This window comes from Theropithecus gelada, chromosome 6 (assembly GCF_003255815.1).
Source record: "Theropithecus gelada isolate Dixy chromosome 6, Tgel_1.0, whole genome shotgun sequence".
NCBI classification, from domain to species: domain Eukaryota; kingdom Metazoa; phylum Chordata; class Mammalia; order Primates; family Cercopithecidae; genus Theropithecus; species Theropithecus gelada.
Genome location: NC_037673.1, coordinates 56,020,690 through 56,034,076, shown reverse-complemented (window position 1 = coordinate 56,034,076; position 13,387 = coordinate 56,020,690). Strand labels below are relative to the sequence as shown.

At 38.2% G+C, this 13,387-nt stretch overlaps 1 protein-coding gene across 11 annotated transcripts in view; it reads left to right on the top strand.

Moving 5' to 3' along the window:
• Positions 1 to 13,387, top strand: part of PDE4D (phosphodiesterase 4D) — a 1,562,006-nt gene that overhangs the window by 1,403,160 nt on the left and 145,459 nt on the right. The window lies entirely within an intron of this gene.

The following is a 13,387-nucleotide window of genomic DNA, read 5'->3' as shown; positions in this document are numbered from 1 at the left end:
CCACAATCAAGCGGAAATGTTAATATTATCAACATGTCTTAAAGGCCATGAAGTCCCATGCGTATATATGTAACAGGAACAGCAAACAAGAACTTTTCTTAAAGGGAAGATTAAACTAGTGTTATTTTTATGAATTTGTTAATTGCATGCTTCCCATTTTTAAAACTGTACCTGAAAATATACTGTAATAAAAATTAAATTTGAAATATTATACCATTGAATAAGGTCCTCTGAATAGTTTTGAGATTTAATATTCTTTATTTCAATTTACATGTATACTGAATCACGTAAAAATTATTTAGGTCAGTACTTCCCCACATTTGTTCCTTCACGACATACGTTGATAACTATATTTCTACGAAAACTGTAGTAAATAAAGGATGTGGCTTGTGTTCAGTCTCCCACCCACCAGTGACAAGAGCCAAGGGAAATCAATATCTTGGCTCACCTGTAATCTCTACTCTTTGGCACACCATTGAGAAGTCTAATATGTGCAAAGAAAAGTTACTTTTACTTTCAAGGGTTATACCTTTGATTATTCCAGTGAACGGTGGGGGAGTGTACCAGGGCCATTATTATAATGTATATTATTAAACTTTTTACATTTTAACTGAATTCTCTTACAGTAAAATTAATTATATATTAGCTTTGGGGTATACAAAATTGTACTTTAATAATATTTAGGAATTGGCAATTTTATGGGCAAACTTGTGGGAATTATCAGAAAAGTAAAAAATAAAGATGGGACCCCAAAGAAGGAATGATTGTAGGTTGGAGCCATTTGCAACTAGAAACTAAGACATATATCCTTAAAAACCCTCAAATCTGTGTTCTGATGGGAAAACCCTGCGAAGTCAATGGTTCCCAGACTCTGGAATTTCAAAACAAAAAACTATGAGGGCCAACATACGATTACCAACTCTTCATTGTTTTGCAAACAAAGCTATTTTCAACAGAACACACTAACATATACTGGAACCATGATTTCATATTAGGACATTTCTTTTCCACATTCTATATACTTTTAATACTGCAAAACAGTAAAGACAAAGGGCAGTCATCTCCCATGGGGGGCTTAGAAACCTCTCATTAATGTGTGTGTGTGTATTTTAAATTGGCCTTATTGTTATTATTTCTTTAAATTTAGCCAAAGGCCAGTAAAACTCCCTTTTGGAATACCACATGCCCGTGCTGTTCAGGAATGATTATGATAAAGTTATTCATGAGGACATAGAGTTATTTCATATGCTCTCAAAAATGACTTGCAGTGCGAAACATAGCTACTGTTGGACAAAACAACAACCCAACTTTATATAATAATTTTTTAATTGACTAGTACTTGTGTTCAGTCAATAAAGTAGCTGGTACTTGGGTACTAGGCACTGGGATAAGAGTTGGGGATACAAAAGTGAAAAAGATAGTCACAATTTCTACCTTATACTCTAGTAGGGGAAAGAAAAATTAAACAAAATGTATGATTGAAATGCCTTAAGCACCATGAAGGCAACATACAAATTGCTGTGAGAGCATATAACCAACTCAGAAATCAGCCTTAAACTGAGACCTGAAAAGGACTTCCCATGTGCCTTTTGTGTATTTAAGGCATCTTTTAAATATTTTAAAAAGGCAATATCACTGAGCAGATAGATACCAAAGGGCCATCTTTTAGCTGGATGAATTAGAAAAGGGCACCCCTTCCTCAGGCTGAAACAGCCCTGCCTGTTGAGGGCATAGTTAGGTGAATGGATCATCACTAATGAATGGTTTTAAAGAAGGGAATAACGTGATCAAATTTGCATTTAACTTTACTCAATGGTTTGGAGTATTTAAATATGATTAATCCCTTTCTATTCGCTTGAATGAGGCAGAAGGGCTATTCAGGAATTTAAAGTTGACTAAGGTATTGATTGGGTACAAAATTTTTACTAGGTAGGTAAGGGCAGGACGATTCCATTAGAAACAAGAAATTTTTCTCCAGTGCTCCGGGAAGAATTGATTGGTGCAGGGCTAAATCACCAAGATGAATACCCTCTTTTGATTCACACACCCTTTTGACATCTGGGTTTCCCTGAATCATATGCAGTGTAGGACTTACGCAGACCATTCTAGTTTCACTTACGAAATTTGGGTTAGCCAACTCAAACAGTCATGGCTGTAATTTGCTTCTGAGTGAAAATACTATTATTATTTTATATTATGTTATCAATTCCTGCAAAGGAGAAAACATTTTTATTTTGATAAATTTTGTAATTTAATGAAATTAACTCAATTTTGTAGTAACGTAGTACACAGTGAAAATGTGCTTTACGAGATGCTATGGCTTGTCTCTCAAATGGACAATGAGGCTTTCCGAAACCTTTGTGCCTTTAAGTTTAAGGAATTGATTTGGCGTCTTATCTCAGTGTACACAAAGCTTAGTTATCACCTAGGAAATATTGGATGTTTGTCTCAGGGAGAAGAGACAATTTTTAAGACCACAATTAGGTTTTGTGGCTATTTGACATTCAATTGTAATCAGATACTCAGTGAAACATGCATTCATAATGCAGGCCAGTGATCATATATTTGGCTCAGTTTTTCACTAGAAAAATTCTTTAAAGAAATATTGTCCTTCCAATTTTAGTGGTACTGAGGAACAGCTCTGGTTATAAGGGGGATAAATACTATATGTCCTTTGTTCAATCTTATTAATCTTTACTAATTTTATGATTCTCTCCATTTATTTTTTTAAAATCATTAATAAAATTACCCTTGATTGAGTTTCTCCTATGTGCTAGGCATTGTGATAGGACTTTAGTAAACATAATCTTTAACCCTTTCAATAACCCTGCAAGGTAGGGGTCATATTTTATAGATAAGGAAACTGAGGCTCAGAGAAGTTATGTCTTGAAATTATGTAGTAGCAAGTGGTTAATCCCGGTTTCCAACACAGGTTTGTCTGACTCTAAAACCAGCATCTTTTAACTCCGCCCCATCTCTTTGCCATTCACGACCAGAATGTGATGCACACCAACCAAAAAGAGAGTAGCAAAAGGTGATTTATAAAAGCAGTTATAGTCCTCAGAAGAGAAGGCAAAACTATTGGGGGCAGGGAAAAAGTAACTATGAAGATCATATTTATGTAATCAAGTATTAACTCAATGGCTTGAATTAGGTAGCAAATAAAATATATTAGCAAGCAATGTTACAAACCATGGTGAGAGCTATGTAGTAGATGAAGCAGAATGATGGCTGGGCTCAGGGAGCTCATATATTTGGAACCCAGATAAATCTTTGCTTCTTCTTCCCAGAGCCCATGATCACTTTTTAAAAACACATCTTCGCTGGGCTCAGTGGCTTATGTCTGTAATCTCAACACTTTGGGAGGCAAGGCAGGAGGATTACTTGAGCCCAGGTGTTTGAGACCAGCCTGGGCAACATAGGAAGATGCTGTCTCTACAAAAAATAACAAATAACAAAACCATCTGAATTTCATGCATTCCAACATATATTATTTTGTTCCATTCTACTTAATAACCTTTACACTAGTTGTGAAACTCACTGAAAACAAAGGAGAAAATCACTGTAATTCATCTAAACATTCCTGAAATAACACTTTAATCAAGAAATTAAGAAATATTGCTCAGATTTAAAAGAAAATGGAAACTCCCTTGGCAAATGGGTTTGAGGTTCGGTCAGTAGGTTTTGAATCATCAGGAGCAATGTCATAGTAGGAAAAGCATACCATTTAGAGAGAGAGAGCTTTAGTTTGTCAGTCCTGCCTCTTAATAGGTGGGTGACCTTGAGTAAAGCATGAAGCAGCCTTTGGGCATCAGTTTCCTCACTTAAAGGTAGAAGGGTTGAACCAGGTGTAAGCTGCTGTCCTTCCATGTTATGACTCTAAATAGCTCTAGATGGAACTATGTTGCACATTTCCTATGTTATTAAACAGCTTCTCTCCGGAACAGTTGCTCCTAATCTCCTAATAAGCTTACTGTGGGTCACTCAGCAATCTTCAAGGGAAACAATCATTATTTGGTTGGTGGGTACTAAGACAATTCTGATGTGTTTGTGTCAAAGATTGGGCAGATGAAATCTAACTAGACATATATCATTCCATCATCATACTAAATGACCTTGACTCTAAACATCTTAATTTGAACTGTGTACATTTCCCAAATGCTTTAGGGTAGATTTGGACCATAATACACTCCACTGTAAATGGAAAAAGCTTCATCATTGCCATAATAATTACCCCCAAACTGCTAGGTAGGAATGCATACTGGGTTTAGTATGTAGTGACTCCCTTGAAAATTCAGCTTTTGAGATCAGATCTCTTAACAAGTAATGAGTATTTAGAGTGAAATGTTTAATTCTTAGTGATACTGTTTTCCTATTCTGCTATTATTATTCAGCTATGATTATTGTCCTTCTCCTCCCAACCTCCTATTTTTTTTCTTTATTAAAAAAAGGAGGAGGGGTGCATGCTGCAGTCTGGGGTGAATATGGGTTTCACGTGGGGGACCTGGGCTCTGGTTCTCATCCAGAGAGTGAGCTAGGAGCAGCTTACACAAGAGGCTCTTAGCCACTGTGTCGGGGAAATCGCCTTATATCAAAAACTGAATCCTTTTAGTAAAACCTGAAGAATAATCGGAAGCAGCATCGACTAGTCTCTAACCTTGGTTGAGGGACACACACACACACACACACACACACACACACACACACACACACGGCTCTGAAAGCTCAGACACGGAGGACACGCTGTGATCCACTTAGCCCTCTCTTCTCCTTCAGGGGGTCCTTGCAGGACAGAACACTAAGGAACAAAGTCTTAACTGGCAAGCTGCCGGCAGAAGGAGACTATCTGGTGGATTGCAGCGCCAGTTAGGAACGGGGCAGTCCTTTGCGTTTCAGAAATCCGGTCCACATTTTGCTGAGAGCCCAGGCACTGTGAATAAGAGGAGCCTCTGAGGACTGGTTTCTGATGTCGCACTAGGCATGATAAGAATGCCATTGACGTCAGCAGAGTCATCATCAGGGAGAATGGCACCCCAGCTCTTGAAACCACACCAAGCAATTGCAGTGCTTTTGAAAATTAAAAGCCGGTGCTGGAGTGTGGGGGGTGGGGGGGTGCGGTGGGTGGGGAGGGAAAGAAGCAAAGAGGGAAGTCGTGGCTCCAGCTGAACTCTTCTTTCTTCTATGCGTTTCCTGTATTTTAGAAAGGCAGGCTCACGGCGCTCCTGTGCACACGCCCGCTCACTCACACACAACTGCTGCCGTGGGCTCATTAACCTAAATCGAGGGAGGTGGGGAAAGAAGAAAGAAAGAGAGAAAGAAGGAAAGAATTTAATTCTGTTAACATTTCTGCATGCAGATAAAACAAACTGTGCCACCCAGGTGCTGGACAGAGGCCCTGAGCCACATAAGCCTCTGAGAATGAAATTGCTGAGCTAAAACTGATATGCTTTAAATGTGTGTTGATGAAGAGATTACAAGGGAGGAATTAAACACTTCAAAGGAGCTACTACAAAGCAACAATCACCCTTCCCCCATCCCTCACACATGCACATTACTGTGGACGCTTGCATGTTTGTGTGCCAGCCTGAGAAAATGGCAAAGTTGGTTTAGGAAGGGAACACTGCAGGCATTTTGTGATTTCAGCTTTCACAGGCAGCTCCAAGAACATCACCTCCAGCTATAATTCAAAGGTTACCTGGACTGGAAAATGTCTTGGAGGTTAGGAAGTCTTTGAATTCTTTAGTGTAAATTGTCTCCGCTTTAAAATTCCACAATCGATCAAATCCTTTCATTCTCTTTCCCACTCCCAATTGTTCCACTCTCACTCTCCATCCACCGCCAGGAATATGACAACAACATAGAATAGACTCGATGATATCAGCTGTATAACACGCTTTATTTTACGGCATTGATGGGCAGCTTTCCAAGTCCATAAAAATCTTTTGCTGATCTGATTTTAATATCCATATTCTTCAGTTATAGTAGAAAGAATGATTTCCGAGATGTGGAAATGTTAGCCGGGAAACAAAAGGACATATGCACATAAAGCAAAATCTGGCAGGAAATGTGGATTTAATAAATTGAATTATGTGAAACTCCTATTTCAAATGGACTGATACTAGAGAAGCAGCCCTCGAGAGTTATGCACAGTAATGATTCTTCTGTTTCTTTTTGAGAAGGAAGAAGCGCTGAACAGCATTCCTTTCAAATACACAAAGGTAGCTAAAGTACAAGCTTCTCCTCTTTCCTATTTGTTCTTTAAAAATTTGTAAAAATTATATTAAATGTGCTTCTTGTGATAGAGTCAATAAAGGGAGAAGGAGTTTAGCCAAGCACCTTTATTGTGTACTCTTAAACTGTCTTGCTTAATGTAATAATGGAAAGAAAGATGGCTAATTGTCTTGCAGGAATTTGGATTTATCCTCTGAAAGGATACAGGTAAATTTGTAACTTGGGTCATATTGGCTATTTTTTGTTCTGCTTTGCTTTCATTTTTGGTTTTTCTGAGGTTTATAAATGGAACCCTTCTTTCCTTTCTTCCTTTTTTCCTTCCTTCCTTCTTCCCTTCCTTTTTTCCTTTCTTCCTTACTTTCTCTCTCTCTCTCTCTCCCTTTTCTGCTTTTTTTTTTTTTTTTTTTTTTTTACAATTGTACTCAAAAGAATAAAGGATTCTGAAAATCAGTTCCAGGATCCAATAAAGGCCTAGATGGTATATCGCAGGATCAGAGCCCCTTGCTCTCAAATTTATGAATGTGAGGATGTATTATTGTATTTGGGAGATCAATAAGCAGAGCCAGAGCCTTCACACAAGGCTCCTTGCACCCCCTCATCCACCCCACGAGGTTAAAAAGCGCTGACTTTGACTTTAACACTGTCAATGCAATACAGAACAACTGTTTCAATTCCCTTCACTATTTCTGCTATGTGCCTTGATTAGATGTTTTCTGACCTGTCTCCCTAAGTTGTTCGTGTCATTTCTGTCTGTTATTCCCTCCCCCATCACTTCCTGCCCAACCCTCCCTATGATTCGAATTGCTCTCTGTCCAGATCATTTCCAACAATGAAAAATGAAGAAAGACTTTCTGCCTTCTTCCCACCTATACATTCCTTTTGTCCCCCAAGATATCCCTTCCTCTCGCCTGGAACATTCCCAGGCCTTAGGTGATTGATCATCCCCTGATTATATTTAGGTGCTCTTTGCACCAGGCACCCTAGCGAAAGCCCAGAAAGCCCCCAGAGTCTGGATGTGTTTTGGAGAGCAGGCTCAGGTTCACTGCACTCTAATTTGCGGCAGGAAGTGCTAGGAAGCCCGATGAGGGATGGGAATTAGCAAATAAGGCTGGCAGTCAATTGACAGAGAAAGCTTAAGGAAGAGGATGATTTAGAAAAGGAAAAATAATTTAATCCTTTTCAGGTATGTTAATTTCTTTCATGGACCAAATTACCATGGACCTGGAATATTTGCGACTTTTCCCTGAGGTCTGGCTGCACTTCATAGGGAAGAAGCAAGGATAAGTGCAGTGAATTTGATTATGGACACCAGTCTAACTCTAGCTTAATGAGCCATGGAAACAAAATAGCTCAATCTCCTCCAACTGCTGTAATCCAACACTAGGAGCATTGAGAGCACTGTGGTTTTGGTTACACAAATTTGTAGTACAGGCCTTGCCTCAGCATTTGAACATTTCAGCAAGAGATCTGAACTTGCCTGGTTCTTCACGTAGCAGGTATAAGTCTTTTGGAATTAATTTGAAAAAAAAAAAAAAGAAAAGAAATGTACCCGGAAAGCAAGAGATTTTAAATGTATCCACAACCTAGAACAAACAAACATTAACATTTGCCATAATTACTGTGGGTGTTCTTAATAAAAACATATAGATAGATAGATAATTTTGGAGATTGCATTTCCCCACCATCACGGCTAGCCTTATTTTTCTTCCATCCTCTCCAGAACAACCTCTGCCATAAATTTAGGAAATAGTCATCCTGTTCACATTTTCATCTTTTTACTATATATGTTTGTATTCACGAACAAATATGTTGTAATTATAAAAAGTCATCAGTATCTTTTAGCTTATTTTTTTTAATCCAACATTATGTTTGTTGAATTATTTTACTCTTGTCTCAGTGCACCCCGTAATTCCCATGAATCGATAGGTAGTGATAGATCAGCACTAGTAAAGTAACTGATATGGGCAGGTTAATAGAATGACCCTTTTAAGAAGGGATCTCAAAGAGGGAGGCTAGGTAAGCTACAAAATTATCAGGGCGAAATGCAGGGAGGTAGAAGTGAAAGCAGCTTAGAGTCAGCCTGGGCTAAGATAAATGAGAAGTGGAGTTGCAGCTGGAGGAGCAAGAGAGTATGGTCTACTTGAGTAGAAATCAGCCTTGCTGGTTAGCAGTTTAGGACAAGCTCCTGGTTTTACAGCAAGCCTTTTTATGTGATCTTGACCAAACCACTGCACTTGATTGCTCCTTTCTACTCCTTGGTCCTTATATGTCAAATAAAACCCCAGAATTGCAGAGCCAAAATGCAAATAAATAGAACTCCTCACTCAACCTCCCTCAGTTTATAAGTAAGGAAATGAAGACCTAGTGAAACATTATGACTTATAGATACCTGTCAGGGCAGAACCAGAAGCTGGACTTGGGCTAGGAAAAGTTGTTCCCCCTTGATTACATTTTCCAAAGGTTATACCTTTTCCACAGTTTCTGAGGTAACATGTTGATTGACTTGACAGTTGTAGAAATACTAGGAAGTGGTGTAAAGCCAAGACCATGTTTACTAAACAGTGCTGCTCTTTTTTTTTTTTTTTACATCACACAGATGAGAAAGTTGGTGCTCAGGAAATTTAAGCAACTTGCCCAGAGTCACGTAGCTTAGAAGTGTTAGAGCCAAGATTTGGACCCCAGTGTTTCTTACTTTCACAGACTTGCTTTTAACCACTGCATTATGCCACGCTGCCTCAGTTTAAGCTCCTTTCAAAACAAGTCACTTCCTATCTCTGACATGTAAACCCAGAAGTTTTCAGATTTACAATGACATACTTATTTTCTATCTGTTAAGTCTTAGAGGTCAGAGTGTCTGCAACAGAGTAGAGCTTTAGAAATGAGGATAAAACATTTGGTTTGATGTTAGTATTAAGAACTCCAATGTCAAAGGCAGGAAACTTGGTAATTAATGTTTTAAATGGACTGGAGAGGTCACAGGTATTGAAATCAATATTTTGATGGCAAGATAACAATGTAGGAGCAAAGAATTGGAGGTGTTTAGCAAAATTATGAATTAAGTGGATGTGTAAACAGCAGATTATGAAAGGGAAGCAAAGATTACCTGGAAAGAGTTTTGTGTTTTAGTCAACTGAATTAGCAGAATGGGCAGAAAAAGAAAGTATCAAAGAAAGGTGTGCTGATAGAAAATTAAATAAAGGAGAAGATGCCATGGAAATGTTTTTAGTGCAAATACACTATTGCTCATGGCTGAAGACAGAAAGAAGACTATGTGTGACTTCCAGATGAAGTTCAGGCATAGAGGCAGGGCTAAATAAGCACATAGACCCGAGAATTCTCGTTGATAGATCTTTGGAAATTCGGTATAAATATGATCAGTTCAACCATGCCTTAGCTACTGGATCAAAGGAAACATCTACCGACTTTGGGAGATGGGAATCTGGAAAATTGACAGACTGAAAAAAACAAAACCAAAATGGGGGGGGGGGAAAAAAACAGAATGAAGAATGCCATTTTAAAAATCCTAAGGGGCTGAGTCTGATGTTACAAGACTCTTTGACTTCATTCTCAATTCTAATATTTAAGTTAAATGATTACAAACATAGAATTTTTTTCAAAACCTGTTTCTAAATGAAGGCTTCCCGTACATTGAAGTTAAAAGTGGTCTTGACAGAAGAACTTCTTAATAGGTAAGGGGTTTTACTTTGGAATGTTGAAAATGTTTGGAACTAGATAGAGGTGGTGGTTGCACAACATTGTAAATGTGCTAAATGCCACTGAATTCTTGACTTTACAATTTTTAAGTTTATGTGACACGAATTTCGCTTCAATAAATTATTTCTGTCGATGCATAATTATTGTATATATTTATGGGGTACATGTGATGTTGTTACATGCACAATATGTATAATGATGGAATCAGGGTATTTACAGTATCCATCACCTCGAGTATGTATCATGCCTATGTGTAGGGAACATTTCAAGTCCTCTTTTCTAGCTATTTTGAAATATACAATACCTGTTAACTCTAGTCACCTAATCTGCTATGGAACATGAGAGCTTATTCTATCTGTGTGTTTGCACCCATTATTCAACCTCTCTTCATCCCCTCCCCTCCCACCTACACACTCTTCTCAGTCTCTGGTATCTATCATTCTACACTTTACCTTCATGAGTTCAAGTTTTTCAGCCCCTGCGTATGTGAGAACATGTGATATTTACCTTTCTGTGCCCTGTTAATTTCATGTAACATATAATGACCTCCAGTTCCATCCATGTTGCTGTAAATGACATGATTTTATTCTTTTCTATGGCTGAATCGTATTCTATTGTGTACAGCACATTTTCTTTCTTCCTTTCTTTTTTTTAATTTTTTTTCTTCGAGATGGAGTCTTGCTCTGTCACCCAGGCTGGAGTGCAATGGCACCATCTCAGCTCACTGAAACCTCCACCCCCCAGGTTCAAGGAGTTCTTCTGCCTCAGCCTCCCAGGTAGCTGGGACTACAGGCGAGTGCCACCATGTCCAGATAATTTTTGTATTTTCAGTAGAGATGGGGTTTCACCATATTGGCCAGGCTGATCTCAAACTCCTGACCATGTGACCCACCCGTCTCAGCCTCCAGAAGTGCTGGGATTACAGGCATAAGCCACCGCACCCAACCATATACAACATTTTCTTTATCCATTCATCTGTTGAGGGACACTTAGGTTGATACTCCGTCTTTGCTATTGTGAATAGTGGTGCAATAAACTTGGGGATGTAGGTATCTCTTTGATACACCAATTTCTTTTCCTTTGGATAAATACCCAGTAGTGAGATTGCTGGACATTGTGGTTAGTTCTATTTTTAGTTTTTTGAGAAATCTCCCTGCTGTTTTTCACAGTGGCTGTACTAATTTACATTCCCACTGGTGATATGTAAGAGTTCCCTTTTCTCTGCATCCTGACCAGCATCTGTTATTTTACTTTTTGCATTTTTAATAATAGCCCTCTAACTGGGGTAAGATGATATCTCATTGTGGTATCAATTTGCATTTCCTTGATTATTAGTGATGTTGAGCATTTTTTCACATTGGACATTTGTATGTCTCCTTTTGAGAAATGCCTATTTATGTCCTTTGTCCACTTTTAATGGGATTGTGTGCTTTTTTACTGTTGAGATGTTTGAGTTCTTAATATATTCTGAATATTATTCCCTGTCAGAGGGATAGTTTGCAAATATTTTCTCCCATTTAATAGATTGTCTCTTCACTCTCTTGATTGTTTGCTTTGCTGTGCTGTACAGAAAATTTTTGGTTCAATATAGCCCCATTTATCTATTTTTGGTTGCATTGCCTGTGTTTTTGAAGTTTTAGCCATAAAACCTTTGCCTAGACCAATGTCCTGAAGTGTTGCTTCTGTGTTTTCTTCTAGCAGTTTTATGTTTAAGCCTTTAATCCATCTTGAGTTGATTTTTGTATGGTGAGAGATAGGGGTCTACTTTCATTCTTCTGCTTATGGGTATCCAGTTTTTCCAGCATCATTTATTGAAGAGATCTCCTTTACCTAATGTATATTCTTGGTGCCTTTATAGAAAATCAAATGTATCCATCATTATGCTCTCTGTCTACTCTAAATCTAACAGTCCACTCTGTAAAAATGTGGATTTGTTTCCAGGCTTTCTGTATTATTCCATTGGTCTATGTGTCTGTTTTTATACCATGTTGTTTTTGTTACTATAGTGTTGTAATATATCTTGAAGTCAGGTAGTGTGATACATAGAGCTTTGTTCTTTTTGCTCAGGATTGCTTTGGTTACTTGTGCTTTTTTTTGGTTCCATACAAATTTTAACTTTTTTAAAATTTCTGTGAAAAATGACATTGGTTTTGATAGGGATTGCATTTAATCTGTAGATTGCTTTGGGCAGTACAATTATTTTTTTTTAAGAGAAAGGGAGAAAGAATTGGGCACTGAGTACATCAGAGTAGATGTTTATCAATGTTTTAAAAAATGGTCTTGGCTACCATACACTGTGATGTTCTTGAGAGCTTACATTGTGTCTTGTTGATAATAAAATTGTTGATACTCGAAGTGCCTGGCACATAGACCTGATTCATATGTATTTAATCAATGAATGAATGGATAATTCTGACCTCCTCTTAGTGAAGTGCACGTCATGGGGCTACCACTTGACTATATGTTGTGGGATAGATCAAAGAAAGGTAGGACATAACCTTGAACAAAATCAAAGTTACCTTCAGCTTGTTTATAAGAAGTGTTCTGGTGGAGAAATAATGAATCTTTTCAGATTTTAGAGTGTTGCTGGTTTGATTTCAATTTGCATTTTTAACCATCAGTCTCTGTGGAACTTTACAGGCAGGACTTTTGATGGAGCTTGGTGGCTCACACCTGTAATCCTGGTGCTTTGGGAGGCTAATGTAGGAGGATCACTTAAGGCCGGGAGTTTGAGACCAGCCTGGGGAACAGGCTCTACTAAGATTAAAACAAATTAGCCAGGCAGAGTAGTGCATGCCTGCAGTCCCAACTACTTGGGAGGCTGAGACTGGAGGATCCCTTGAGCCCAGGAGTTTGAGGTTACAATGAGCCATGATCCCACCACTGCACACTGGCCTATGTGGCAGACCCCATCTCAAAAAGCAATGACACACAGAAAAAGCAGAATTCTAATTTGTTCTGCTCTTGTCTCTAGCACTTCATATCCATTTCTCTGAATATGAACAGTGGGAAAGGTAGTGGAACTGAAATGGATCATAGAATGTTTCCTCTACTGATAATTTTTACTACATTTGGAGTGTGATTGAAGAGCTAATGTCAAGATGTACAGCAGGACTCAGTGACTGAAAAATAATGGTACTGAAATAAAAGTCACCATATTGTAAGCTTTCTTTAAGGTAGTCTTTTATTATTTTCTTTGTCATATTAGCGCTACTGAAAAAACACAAGTATACGTAGGGTAGAAAATGTAATGACAATTTGGTGTTTTATAAACAATAATAAATCAGCTTTCATGAAATTAGACTATGTCTTCTGCTCTAGTGTTAGAACTTACTTTTGTCTGAGCCCACTAAGTAATTATTTCAATTTCCCAGATAAATGTACTTCTGTGCCCAGAGGCCATATGCTGGTAGCCCCTATATAATATATAGAGAGCATAACT